Source organism: Leopardus geoffroyi, chromosome X (assembly GCF_018350155.1).
Source record: "Leopardus geoffroyi isolate Oge1 chromosome X, O.geoffroyi_Oge1_pat1.0, whole genome shotgun sequence".
NCBI lineage: Eukaryota > Metazoa > Chordata > Mammalia > Carnivora > Felidae > Leopardus > Leopardus geoffroyi.
The window spans coordinates 12,443,366-12,457,273 of NC_059343.1; the positions used below are offsets into that span (position 1 = coordinate 12,443,366).

The following is a 13,908-nucleotide window of genomic DNA, read 5'->3' on the forward strand; positions in this document are numbered from 1 at the left end:
AGTAAAAATCAGGTTTTATACCTTTTTTTCTTGGTACAGGAGACATTTATTACAAACTCATTTCTCATGGAACAAGAGCGTGCACTTTCATGGTGCGAGGCTGTCTGATGCTTCCCAGGTTTCAGTGGCCCAGGCAGATAAAGGAAAATTGAACAAGGTCAGAAGAGAGAAGAACAGATCTATCCTTAAGTAGGAAAGATAACCGTGTTGCCAGTATACAGAAGGGGAACAAATGAAGTATTTCTGGTAAACTGCCTTTTATTTATTTTTTATTGAAATATAATTGACATACAGCATTATATTAGCTTCAGGGATACAACGTAATGATTTGATATTTATGTAGATTTGTGAAATGCTCACCACAATCTAGTTAGCATCACTTGTTTCTTAAAAAAGAAAAAAAAGTGCCTAGCTTTCATTTATGCTTAATGCGTGAGGTGAGGGTGAAGTAGGGATTTTGTTCTCTAACAAGAAAATTTTGAGATTTTTAATGTAATCTTTTAAAAGTTATCAAAAATAACTTTAGTTTCCTGTTAAATGTGTGATGGCTATGTGCTTTTATCTCTCCTTCTCAAAATGCCCTCAACTGAAAAAAAAAAAAAAAAAAGGAATGTTTGAAGTATATACCCACATGGACAATAAGAGAGGGAACATTAGCGTGAGGATGTCAACAAGGATGTCTGGGTACACTGTTGGCTCATCGTGAAACATTGATGATTTAGGTAAAAATTGTAATACATTGAGAATGTGGAGGATCACAAGTGAGGGGATTTGAAATAATGGTAAACCCTCATGCACTAGCCGTAAGAAAATAGATAACATCTAACATAAACGAAAAAATAGGATTATTAGTGTAGTCTCTTCAAAAATATATTTATTTATTGGGGCGCCTGGGTGGCTCAGTCGGTTAAGGGTCTGACTTCGGCTCTGGTCATGATCTTGCAGTTCTTGAGTTCAAGCCCCGCGTCGGGCTCTGTGCTGGCAGCTCGGAGCCTGGAGCCTGCTTCTGTTCTGTCTCCCTCTTTCTCTGCCCCTCCCCTGCTCATGCTCACTCGCTCTCTCTCTCTCTGTCAAAAATAAACATTAAAAAAATTGTAAATATTTATTCATTTTGAGAGAGAAAGAGAGCTTGTGCAGGAGAGGAGCAGAAAGCGGGGGAGACAGAGAATGCCAAGCAGGCTCTGTGCTGCTAGTGCGAAGCCTAACCTGGGGCTCAAAGCCACGGACTGTGAGATCATGACCTGAGCTAAAATCAGGAGTTGAAATCAAGGTGCTTATTCTTGATTAGCACCGACTGAGGCACCCAGGGGCCCCAATTAGTGTATTCTTGAGACACCAGGAAGCAAATTGCAGAGGCAATGATGACTTTCTTTCCAGAGACAGAATCTTGAGGTAGGAGGTATTAAAGGTTATTATTACATTATATTTTAGTACAGGTTTTACTTAGATCACTTTTTACAATATTGTAATGAAATAGATAAAACCTCTTCTGTTAGTGCTAACACTATTTTATAGACTTGTACAACATTCCTTTAGCCAGTCTATGTTATTTAGAAACGATTAAATAAAAATGCCTTGTAATGCAATTCAGTGCTGAATCAGTGTAGAAGATCACAATAAGTATAAAAAAGATGCTTAGAGTTTGTGAATTTGCATCTCCAAAGATAAACTTGTTCCAAGGAGAAAACTGGCCTAAAATAATGAGGATTTGTGAACCAATCATTTCAAATAGATAGAGATGTCACTGCCAAAGTCCTCAACAATGAGCTATAGAGAAATAATGGGACATCTACTTTTTCTTGAAGCCTGTTTCCAGAGCTTTGAATAAAATGCAAGAAAATGATTCTTCTTTTACTCTTAGGCTAGAGCAGTGATTCTCAACCTGGGCAATTTTATCCCCCCTCCCCTAGAGGACACACGGCAGTGTCTGGAGATACTTTCGGTTGTCACATTGGTGCCCAGGTATGGGGCAGGTGGGGGATGGGGGTGCTGCTGCTGCAACGCACAGGCCAGTCCTCTACAGAGAATGATCCAGCCTGAAATGTCAACAGTGCTGAGACTGAGGCCCCAAGTTAGTCACAGAAAAGGTTAGCATGTAGTAACCGAGCTCTTTTGTGGACATTTCAAGAAACGGGACACGTACTATCTTTATACAAGGTTTTCTCTCTCTCTTAGAGAAGTTGGAGGCATTCTTAATATTTGATGATAGGTACAATTCTTAACTGCTGGAAAGACTGGCCACATACATAAGGCAGTCAGTAACTAGAATAAACTATTGAAATCGGATGTTTTTTCAAAGGGGCCCCGGAATATTAGTGGAGATTATTTAGAACCTGAATCTATGGGATGACTATTCATTCCATCCGTTCATTCATTTAACATAAGCGTTTATTACATATCTACTGTATGCCAACCACTCTGAAAGATAATGGAGTTGCAAAGATGAATAAGATGTTGACTGTGTCCTAAAGCTCCAAAACCATTTCTCCTGACACAGAATTTCCTGTCTTTTGGAGACAAATTCTGGGTAGTCAGAGGAGCAGTCACCAACCAAACATAAGAATACATTCTCTTTTGGGGAAGCCCCTAGAGATGCTTCATAGAAACTTCGATTTCCATGGGTGCCACCTTTGGAAACTATTTGTCCTAATGACCTACCAGGGCTCTCTTTGTGATCTTTTCATTCTGTGAGTTTTCTACAGCACTCTTAATTGACAGCAACATAAGAAAGTCGGTATGTTTTCAACAAAATGATTTCAAATAATATTCTTTTGACCTGGTCCTTGGAATGAACTGTTTCAGCCATAATCTAACTAAACTAGACTAGTTATTAAGCTAACTAAACTAGACTAGAGAATACTAGGTTATTCTCTATAGGACTTGTGAAAACATACAGATTTTTGGGTCCCATCCCCAGAGTTTCTGATTCACTGGGTCTGAGGTGAGGCCTGAGAATTGTATTTCTAACAAGTTTTCAGTTGCTGCTGATGCCAGCAATTCGGGGATCACACTTTGAGAACCACTGCTCTACACCAGAAATAAAACACAACAGCCAAAAAAAAAAACCCCAAAAAACAAAAAACAACCCTGTGATACCTAACTGGCAAGTTCTCAAGCCAGCAATTGTGATATAATTTTCCCAGACTGAAGATCTGAAGAAACTTGAGATCTGAATTAAAAAAAATTTTTTTTTTAATGTTTATTTATTTTTGAGAGACAGAGAGAGACAGAGTGTGAGTGGAGGAGAGGCAGAGAGAGAGAGAAAGACACAGAATCTGAAGAGGCTCCAGGCTCTGAGCTGTCAGCACAGAGCCCGATGCGGGGCTCGAACTCACAAGCCGTGAGATCATGACCTGAGCCAAAGTTGGATGCTTAACCAACTGAGCCACCCAGGCGCCCCAAGATCTGAATATTTTTTATTGCTGACTTCATTAAGTTTGATAACATTAGGAGGGTAATATTCCCAGTTACGTGAATCTGAAACTAACTCTATATGCACATACCAGTTTGTATGCCCTGTACAAACTAATGTACTATATTAGTCTAAGTTAGAAATTAGAGCACTTAGAGAAACTTGAATGTTGCACCATAAAAAATCAGATGCTTACTTAATGACTATCACTACTCTAAAAATATTTTCCAACTACTCTCACCAAGTAGGAAGCCCCTCTGAAATATTTTGTCAACTATTACAGGCATGAGGTAGGAAAGAGAGTTGAGAGGGAATGACTAGACAGAATCAATATCTCTGGATACGGCAGAAACCCACTATACTAATCAGAATATGCCCCTTCTCTTCCTTGCCACACAGCTAGACCCCATTCCTCAGCTACCCCTGCAGTTAGGTATCCCATGGGGCTGAGACTGGGCTGATGAAATGGAGACGGAAGTGATATCAGGCAGGGCCCAGAAAAACCTTCCACAGGAAAGCCCCTTCTCGCTCCCTCCCTCCTCAGCCCTGCTTTTGTCCCCTGCGTGTTGACACCCAGGGTGACTTTGGAAGTTAGTCTTTTAAGATGGCTGAGTCTCTGTCAGACACGCAGACCACCACCACCACCATCATACTTACCACCAGTTGTACTTTAAGTAAATCAGAAACAACTTTGTATGAAGCCACTGATTTTTCTGGGTTCATCTGCTACAGCTGCTAGCAGTACTGGCCATTCTTGCGAACTGTTACGCTCTTACTGGGTTGCAAAGAGAAAGAAACATAGTGACTGGGAGAGCAGGTGAATTTGCCAGTGGATCTGCTCTTTTTCTTAATTCTAAACCTGCTTTTTGTGCTTCTTCATGTATCTCCTTTTCATTGAAATTTAAAGAATTTAAAACTACTCATTTATCAAAGGGGCAAAAAGACTGATTGGAGGATTTTTATTTTTTTTTATTTTCTCTGGCAGAGCCTAGCATTTGTGCCAGGCGATAGGTAAGGCAAAATTAAAAAAAAAAAAAAATCATAGGAACTGAAAGAGCCAAGGAGTTGGGGGTTGGGGGCACATTCCAGTAAACTGTCCCTAATTGTCCAAAGTAGATAATTTTATCATCAGTCTCTTAGAATCAAGAAACCAAAGTTTATAGTTTGTTTGTGACCAGATTATGTCTTTGTCTTCTAAATATTCTAGGACACAGTTAAAACATTTATCCAAAAGCACTATTTAGAGTACATGAACATTTTAATGGAATGATTTGAAAATTTTTTAGAAATGCTGCATGTATATAAAATATAACACATATATGAAATAATAGAATTTTAAAGGTCATTTCACTCAAGAACTGCATTTTACAAATAAGGAAATTAAGGCCCAGAGAAGTTAAACAAATGGTTCAAGATCATCCTACCTGGTTAGGGACAGATGAGGCCCTAAGACCCTATGTTTTGTCTCCAGGCAAGGTTTTTTCCACAACAGTATACAGTTGCCCAGAAACCACTAGCCCTTATCTGTAGGCAAAAACAAACAAACAAATAAACTGAAAAACTACACATACACAGCCCCTCAAAATGTAAACTCTTCAGTGCCTCCTCCTGTGATCTCTCTGACTCCTATTAAAGTATTTGTGTCTCAGGGCACCTAAGTGGCTCGGTTAAGCATCTGACTTCGGCTCAGGTCATGATCTCATAGTTCGTGAGTTCAAGCACCACGCCGGCCTCTGTGCTGACAACTTGGAGCCTGGAGCCTGCTTCAGATTCTGTGTCTCCCCCTTCTCTGTCTCCCCCACCCCCCCCCACCCCCTGCTCATGCTCTGTCTTGCTCTCTGTCTCTCTCTCAAAAATAAATAAACATTAAAAAATTTTTTAATAACATAAAAAAAGAATTGGCTTAATATGGTCCAACAGGAAAGGTATGCCGTGCTCATGGATTGGAAGAATATTATTAAAATGTTCATACTACCAAAACCAATCTAGATACAATCCCTATCAAAATACCATTAGCATTTTTCACAGAAATATAACAAACAGTTCTAAAATTTGTATGGAACCACAAAAATCCCTGTAGAGCCAAAGCAACTTGAGAAAAAAGATCAAAGCTAGAGGTATCATGGGGCGCCTGGGTGGCTCAGTTGGTTAAGCGTCTGACTTCAGTTCAGGTCATGATCTTGTGGTTTGTGAGGTGCAGCCCCGACTTGGGCTCTGTGCTGAGAGCTCGGAGCCTGCTTCAGATTTTGTGTCTCCCTCTCTCTCTGCCCCTTCCCTGCTTGCGCGCTCTCTCTCTCTCTCTCTTTCAAAAATAAATGAATATAGGGCGCCTGGGTGGCGCAGTCGGTTAAGCGTCCGACTTCAGCCAGGTCACGATCTCGCGGTCCGTGAGTTCGAGCCCCGCGTCAGGCTCTGAGCTGATGGCTCAGAGCCTGGAGCCTGTTTCCAATTCTGTGTCTCCCTCTCTCTCTGCCCCTCCCCCGTTCATGCTCTGTCTCTCTCTGTCCCAAAAATAAATAAACGTTGAAAAAAAAAATTTAAAAAATAAATGAATATTAAAAAATAAAAAAAGTATTTGTGTCTCCAGTAGCCAACTAAAACCCTTGGAATACCCAAGATTGGGACAGTATCTTATCAATCTCTGTCTCGCATAACCTAATGCAATGCCTTGCATAAAATAGACACTCAAAAATGTTAATTAAATTGAATTGGATGACTCTACTTCAAATTTAAAAAAAGGAAAGAAAATGAATTGGAAAGGCAAAAGGTTTACTAAGCCCCTGTCTTATTACTTCTCGAATGTTGCCAGTTTTCTGTGCCCCTCTTCCTGCCATAGCATGCAAAGTATCTTCTTTCTTTCTGTCCCCACTAATATTTCACTAGGTCAGACCAAGAAACTGGAACTTCTCTCTCACCCTTTCCTTCCAACCGATCCCATTACGGTTTCTTCTGCATGCGCATGGCCACTTGAGTGTTTTTTCTAAAACTTAAATCTGAGATTAGACCCCCTGCTTAAAATGCTTCCATTTCTTTATTACTTCGTGAATTTGTACACCTAAGTCTGGACCAGGCATTCAGTACTGGGGATAAAATAGAGAACAACTTAGATGGAACCTCCCACCAGGTTCATAGGGTGTAAAAGGTGGGGTTGGCAGGGGGAGTAGAGTTTACAATTGGCAATCCCAATACAGTGGAGTGAGTGTTTCAAAGGGGGGAGGGCAGGATGCTGTGGGAGCATATAAGTGAGGGCCTAACCTAGAGTTTTGGTACTAGTGATATGTGGTGGAGTCAGGGAAGATTGTTTGGAAGATACAGCCTTTGGCCAAGATTTTTAAAAAAGATTGGGGGAGGGGGGCATTAAGCAAGAGAAGACAGGGCAAGAGTGTTCCGTAAAGAGAGAATAGCATGGGCAAAGGTGAAGCGATGAGTGCATGAGTATCCTAGGGACCAGAACAGAAGGTCCACATGGCCAGAGGGTACCTAGGTAGGGATGAGTCTGTGAGGATAGGAGAATCGGATCAGGTGGGACCTTTCAAGCCAGATTAAAAAGATACAGGCTTTCTATAAGGATATTGGGAGACATTGAAAGATTTTTAAGCAAGGGCACTGCCATTACAGGATATGAGTTTTAGAGTTTCAGAAAGATCAGTCTGAATGAACTGTGGTTAATTACAGGATATGTTGTAGCCAGCGTTTAGTTGTAGATGGAATGAACCATGTTCTAACTGATACTGATGGAAGCAGTCTAAAAATGATTGGAAGAGCACAATCTAGGCTGAGTTTCCAGAAAAACCTTACAGAATAATACTACAGACCTTGACTGCCGGGGAGCCTCTGTGTCTGCCGTGATCAGTGAGCTGGAATGTTAAGAAGCTCTCCCCCTAACTGCTGGCTTCAGGACTATACCTTCTGTGCTGTGTTTAAGAAGTCAGGAAGCTGTTGCCAGCAAAGTGGATGCTTGGGCACTGCCTTTTTTTCCCCAGTTATATGGATAGGGACTGGACACTGGGCTCCTTCTCCAGCTGCCACTGAAAGCCAGACGCTTCCATAACCATGCTGGCCAGCTGGAATAACAGAGGCAAGGCCCCCTCTTCATGATATATCACTTCCATCTTCCAAATGTTACATGAGTGCACTTGATCATTACAGTCTATGTCACAACCAGAAGCCTGTTTAAAGAAGGTTGTTTTTCATTTTCTGGAAAGAGCACGGCAGGGAGGTTGGAATGGATATTGAGCAAGCAGGTCCACAATGTCCGTAGCAGAGGTGAAGACTGGTGGCTAAGAGACCAGTTGGGAAGCTGTTGGATAATTCACATGAGAGGTGACGGTACCCTGAACAAGGAATAAAGAGAGGTAGATTAGAGAATAAAGAAGGAGGTAGATTAGAGAAAGTTTAGGAGGTAGGATTGATTGGTGTAAGTTGCTATGATGTGGGGGCCAAGTGAGTGAGCATAAAGTCAAGAATGACAATGGGGGATTATTTTCTGAGAGGGAACTCAGGAAAAAGCAGACAGATGGTGAAATGAACCCATTTTTTTAAGCTCCCAAATCAGATATCTGAGGGGCCTGAATTCTACCAGCACCCTGAATGAGCTTGGAAGAGGCCCCCAAGCTGCAGATGAGAATGAATCCCTGGCCAACACCTTGACTTTAGCCTTGTGAGACCTAGGTAGAGGACCCAGCAAACTTGTGCCTGAACTCCTGACCCATAGAAGCTGGGAGATAATAGATGGATATTGGTTTAAACTGCTAAGTTTGTGTTAATTTGTTACACATTTAATAGCTCACTTATACAAATACCCAGTACACAACTCGGGGATACTAACTCTTAGGGGGCAGGCAAGGCAAAACCTCAAAAGAAGACTGAGAAGGAGTGGTCAAAAGCATGGGAGGAGATCCGGAAGTATGTAGCATCATGAAGCTAAAGGAAGAGATCCTCATAAGAAGGAGAAAGTTGTCAAATGTGCCAAATATTGCTGAGAATTCAAGTAGGAACAGAAAGAGCTCACTGGAGTCAAAAAAGCCATTTGAGTGAAGTGATGTGTAGACAAAAAAGCTATTTGAGTGAAGTGATGTATAGAAATACTCATTGCAGCATATGGAGGAAAAAGTGGAAAGGGAGAAATGGAGACAGCTTTTTTAGGAGGTTTGTATTTAAAGAGGGGGGAAAAAAGAGGTAGCTGAGACAGGGTAGGGCATCAAGTTCATGGTGCTGTTGCTTCAGGAGGAGGACATGCTGGTGAGTAGGAGTCAGCAGAGAGGGAGAGGGTGAAGATTTGAACAGTGAACGGTGGATGAGGAAGAAATGATGTTGATAAACACATAGTTTGGTGGTGCGGAAGGAGCTGCTTCCTCTCTGACATAGAGGAGGAGGTAAGATTATCTACTGGGTGTGAAGAGGGAGGTGGAGATGGGTTGCGAGGTGCGAATCAGTTTTCTACTGGACCTTGGAGAACTGGAGAGAAACTTCTGGAACAATAGGAAAGGATAACTGAGGGCACTGAATAAGCAGTGGAGACAAGATCTAGGACTGGGTCATTCTGTAATTAGTTACACTGATGGAAGGTTGAGATTTGGCAGATGACTGAGATAGAAGGACAAGAGCCTGAAGTGACGAGGCTTGGCATTCAAAGCAGAGCAGGAAGGCAGTGACGCTGGAAGTGGGGAGTTCCAGGATGGGAGGGCAGGAGGTTGAGGAGATCGATAAGAGCAGAAAGAGAGAAAGTAATGGGGCTGAGGAACAGGAAGACCCTACCCCTATGAAGGCCAGGTTATAGTTAGTGCAACTGAGTGAGACAGCTGGAAGTACTGGAAATTGTGTTCTGAGAGAGACGCATGAGTGCATTATCTCCGAGGTGGAGGAGAGGTAGGGAGTTTGGGTAGAGTGTGCAACAAATAAGGGCAGAGTGGGTGGCTGAGCGGAATGGAAGCGACGGTCCCCGGAGCAGAGAAGACCAAGGAAGGGACACACTTGGGTGTTAAGTAGTGGGTCACCTATGTGGATGTTAAAGTCATTTGGGATGGGAGCAGGACCAGATGGAAAAGGTGACCATGATCCAGTTGCTAAGGACTCCAAAGAGGAGTGGTGTATAATGGCCACAGGAGGAGTAGGGTGTAATTTAAAACAAAACAAAACAAAACAAAACAAAACAAAACAAAAAAACCCCAGCATTACGGGCATATAATCCACATGCCACACAATTCACCCCCTGATAGTGTACAATTCAGTGGGTTTTAGTTTATTGACAGAGCTGCGCAATTGTTACCAATATCAATTTCAGAACATTTTCATTACTCCAAAAGGAAACCCCATACCTCTTAGCCATTACCCCTGAATTTCTCCACGCCCCCCTTCCCCGCCAGCTTCTGGCAGCCACTAATGTGCTTTCTGTCTATGGATTTGCCTATTCTGGCCATTTCATTTAAATGGAAGCATACAGTATACTTCAGTGGCTGGCTTCCTTCAGTTAGCATAGTGTTTCCAAGGTTCATCCATGAGATTTCATTTCAAAGCCTGCTTTTAATGGGGGGACAGAACCTCAAAAGAACTTAGGGGAGGATGTAAGGCAAACATTCCCTTTGGACACCAAGTCAGCTCTGGTCGTTAACATTAAGCACAGAAATTGTTATAAGTACCTCTTTCTCTTGGGAGTATGTAAAATAAGTTAGTATTAAATACTAATACTTTCTTTTTCCCTCCCCACCCCCAGCAGTAAATATAACAGAAAGCGTTGCTTAATTACAAAGATGGAGTCAGTCATTGTTGCTTCATGTTAACTACTGGCTTAAGAAACACATTCATCTTGTAGAGGAGATAATGAGCAAAACTGGCAATGGCCTAATAAGCTCTAAATTAAGCATGCATAATGTTGAGCAAAATAAAAGAATCAGCAAAAAAATTTTTCTACTTATTGATCATTAGTGTTAATGAGAACAGCAGCAAGTGGCTTTGTTCCTGTTCACTTAGAAAGTATAAAAACAAGGTAAGCAAACAATTAGGAAGGTTAATGTGAGGATTCAGTTTTCATCCTGAGAATGGAATACTTTACTTCCTAGCCATTTGACCTTGGAAGCCCTCGACGGCTTCAGGTTTTGTGGTCTTTGGCTAATTTTCAATCACATCAGTAATATAAACTGTGCAAATGGGATCAGGGCCTACTAACAGCAATAAAAGCGAATAAATACATCTCCCTCCAGGAAATGCCAGTTACAAATAAGCATATGGGGCTGTTGTCTGTATGAAGGTACTGGAGCCCCTTATTAATAAGAGTGGAGGAAGTAATCCGAGAGACTAAATGTGCTGGCGTGAGGGGCTGAGACTCTTGGAGGAGCTCAGATTGGAAGAGACACATTAAAAACCTGGGAGGAAGGAGATAGCAATCAAAGACTCAGACCACAAGAACAGCACAGACCTGTAACACTAATGCAGGAAAGACTAACTCGAGAGAACTGAGACTTACTGAAGGGTATTTGAAATTGAAGGTTGGATGCTACAGTAGAATCTCTCGTTTGCCCAGTATCCCTCCCTCCTTCTAAGCACAGCACCCCCATTCTTTAGGGAAACTTCTCTCCCCTTCCCACCACCACTCCCCCTCCAAGGATGCAAAGAATAAAAAGAATGCAAGTCTTCAGGTTTGTGCAAAACATAACTGAAACTATGAAAACAGTTTTCAAAACAGGTCCTTAAGATACCATCTGCAGTCTATGGGAAATAAAAGTGCTTCCTGAAGACAGGAAAAGGGCAAATGTCTTGGTTTTCAGAAAGAGGGAGAAGGTAGGTGATGGCAATGTGAACAGGGATTTCAAAATTAGTTCTGCATTAAGAATATCATAGGGGTGGTGTGTGAATTTGCACAGAGGGAAGAGGTGAGCCTTAAAGAAAACAGCATGAATTTACTAAGAAAAGGCAGCCTGACAGGCAGGCTTTGGTTTCTTTTGTGATATGTTTATTAGATGAGTAGATCAAAGGAATTCTGTGGACATAGAGTTTCTGTATTTCTGCAAGGCATTTTTCAAAGACTTTCATGGCATCCTTGCGGAAAAGATGGAGAAACTGGATGGATGATGAGATAATTTAGCAGCATAACCACTCTCCCCTAAGAATGCTGATCTGTTTTTGTCAAATCTGGCAAATTTTCTTGAATGCCTGTATTAAACAGGGATGTTTTCCTAGCATGGTCCTTTTTAAGTAACCTGAATATGGGCTGAGTGGACGTGGTTATCAACGTCTGAATAACAAGAAGCTGGGAGGGAGTGTGAATAAATCAGATGACAAAGCAGGTTGCAAACTGGCATTGGCTCAGGGACGATGTATCAGCTAGTATCTTTTGGAATAAGGCAGGTTAAATTCATAAATAAATGCATAAGTGGCCATCTCTATTAAAATGAAATTTAAATATGACAAGTTTGAGTGTTTTATCGTTGGAACCAAAGTTAAGGATATGGGGAGAGCTTGGTAAATAGCAGCACGTGGGAAAAAAAGACTTGGGGATTTTAGTGGCCTGAAGCCAGGAAGAGCCCAGAGTGTGATGAGGCTACAAAATAAAAGAAAAAAATACCCAATGGAATCTTGGGCTGTTTAAATAGAAATATAGTATTCTGACTGTTCCGTGCTTTTGATAATCAGTCTTACCATCCTTTGATTTATTATGTTCAATTCAGGGAAACATATTTCATGAGAGATGTAGACCAACTTCAACTCCTTCACAGGAGTCATACCATAGAGTGCCATAAATCATGACATAGGAGCAAATGCTGAAATGAGTAAGGATGGTTAGCTCAAGGAATAAAATATTTAGGGGCAAAAGGATGGCTCCCTTATAGCATAGAAAGAGATGGAATATAAGGCAAAATTATGTTTAGTTCCAAGAAGAAAGCAAGGATCAATGGATGAAAGTTACAGGCTGGTAGATTCTAGATAACGTATAAATAAGTACGACTAATAATTAGGAGTCTAGAGTTGAGGTAGGTGAGCTCCCGGTTGTTGGAGATGTTCACACGAATGACATGGTAGAGGGGACTCCTCTGGACGCTCGGAACCTTAAGGCTCCTTTCAATTTGGGGATCCTGAAGAGACCAGGGCAGGTCTGACATTGTTGGGGGATGTGTGTGTGTGTGTGTGTGTGTGTGTGTGCGCGCGCGCGTGCGCGCTCTCTGCCCTAAGCAGAAATGAAATGTTTCATGAGTTATATGCCAAAGTCTAGAATAGTCACGCACAAATGAAATAGGAGGCCAGTGTCTAGAATTTCTTTGGGTTCTCCTTCATAATGCCAAATGCACAAGCACTCAGCCGAGGGGCTCTTTTCTTGAAGTTGCTTTGTGTTTCTCTTAAAGATGCTTTCTTATTTTATACTCCATTTATATTCCTGATTTAACCTTGAATTGAGGTGATTTCTTTTCTCTTAAATGAAAGTCTTTCCTTCAACTGCTTTCTTTCTGCTTGTGGGTATCTCTTAATCTGAGTGGAGAATCATGCATTTTCACAACTACTAAAGAAACTGCATTTCCTTACTGTGATTTCCATCATTGCAAATTCATATTTAGTACAAATACTTTTCTTTTTATTTATTTTTTATTTTTTTACCCTTGACTTATTTTTGAGAGAGAGAGGGAAAGAGACAGAGCATGAGCAGGGGAGGAGCGGAGAGAGAAGGAGACACAGAATCTGAAGCAGGTTCCAGGCTCTGAGCTGTCAGCACAGAGCCTGATGCGGGGCTCCATCTCACAGACCACGAGATCATGACCTGAGCTGAAGTCGGACACGCAACCAGCTGAGCCACCCAGACGCCCCAGTACAAACACTTCTCTTTTTAAAAAAAAATTTTTTTCTTAATGTTTATTTATTTTTGAGAGAGAGAGACAGAGTGTGAGTGGGGGAGGAGCAGAGAGAGAGGCAGACAGAATCTGAAACAGGCTCCAGTCTCTGAGCTGTCAGCACAGAGCCCAATGTGGGGGTCGAACTCATGAACTGTGAGATCATGACCTGAGCCGAAACCAGATGCTTACCGACTGAGCCACCCAGATGCCCCAGTACAAATACATTTCTAATTCTCATCTTATGGTTTCTCCAACAGTGCTTTGTTGTGGAAGGTACTCGGTGTTGGCCACAAAAGCCTGAAAGCTTTTCAGGGAACCATACAAAACACTATGCCCTTCAAGTCAGACAGACTCAAGCTTTAAATGTTGGTTTTTCTCTGTGCCCTAATCAGCTTGCTTAATCTTTCAGAACCTCAGTTTCCTCATCTGTTAAATGAGGTTAAAAATATATGTTTCAGAGGGGCACCTGGCTGTCTCAGTCAGTACAGCATGTGACTTTTGATCTTGGGGCTGTGAGTTCGAGCCCCACATTGGGTGTAGAGATTACTTTAAAACGTATATTAAAAATACATGTTTCAGACAGTTGTTTTGACGGTGCAATAAAATAAAGGATGCTGAGGACCTATCACAATGCTTTGTACATAGTAGGTATAAGGCGGCATGTGAATACTATGAATT

The 13,908-nt window shown here is 41.7% G+C and overlaps 1 long non-coding RNA gene across 1 annotated transcript in view; it reads left to right on the forward strand.

The window, feature by feature from the left end:
- Nucleotides 1–13,908, forward strand: part of LOC123595178 — a 68,788-nt gene that overhangs the window by 2,378 nt on the left and 52,502 nt on the right. Inside the window, exon 2 of the long non-coding RNA XR_006711070.1 lies at nt 40–246. This is a non-coding gene — a long non-coding RNA (uncharacterized LOC123595178). The remainder of the gene's footprint in view (nt 1–39; nt 247–13,908) is intronic.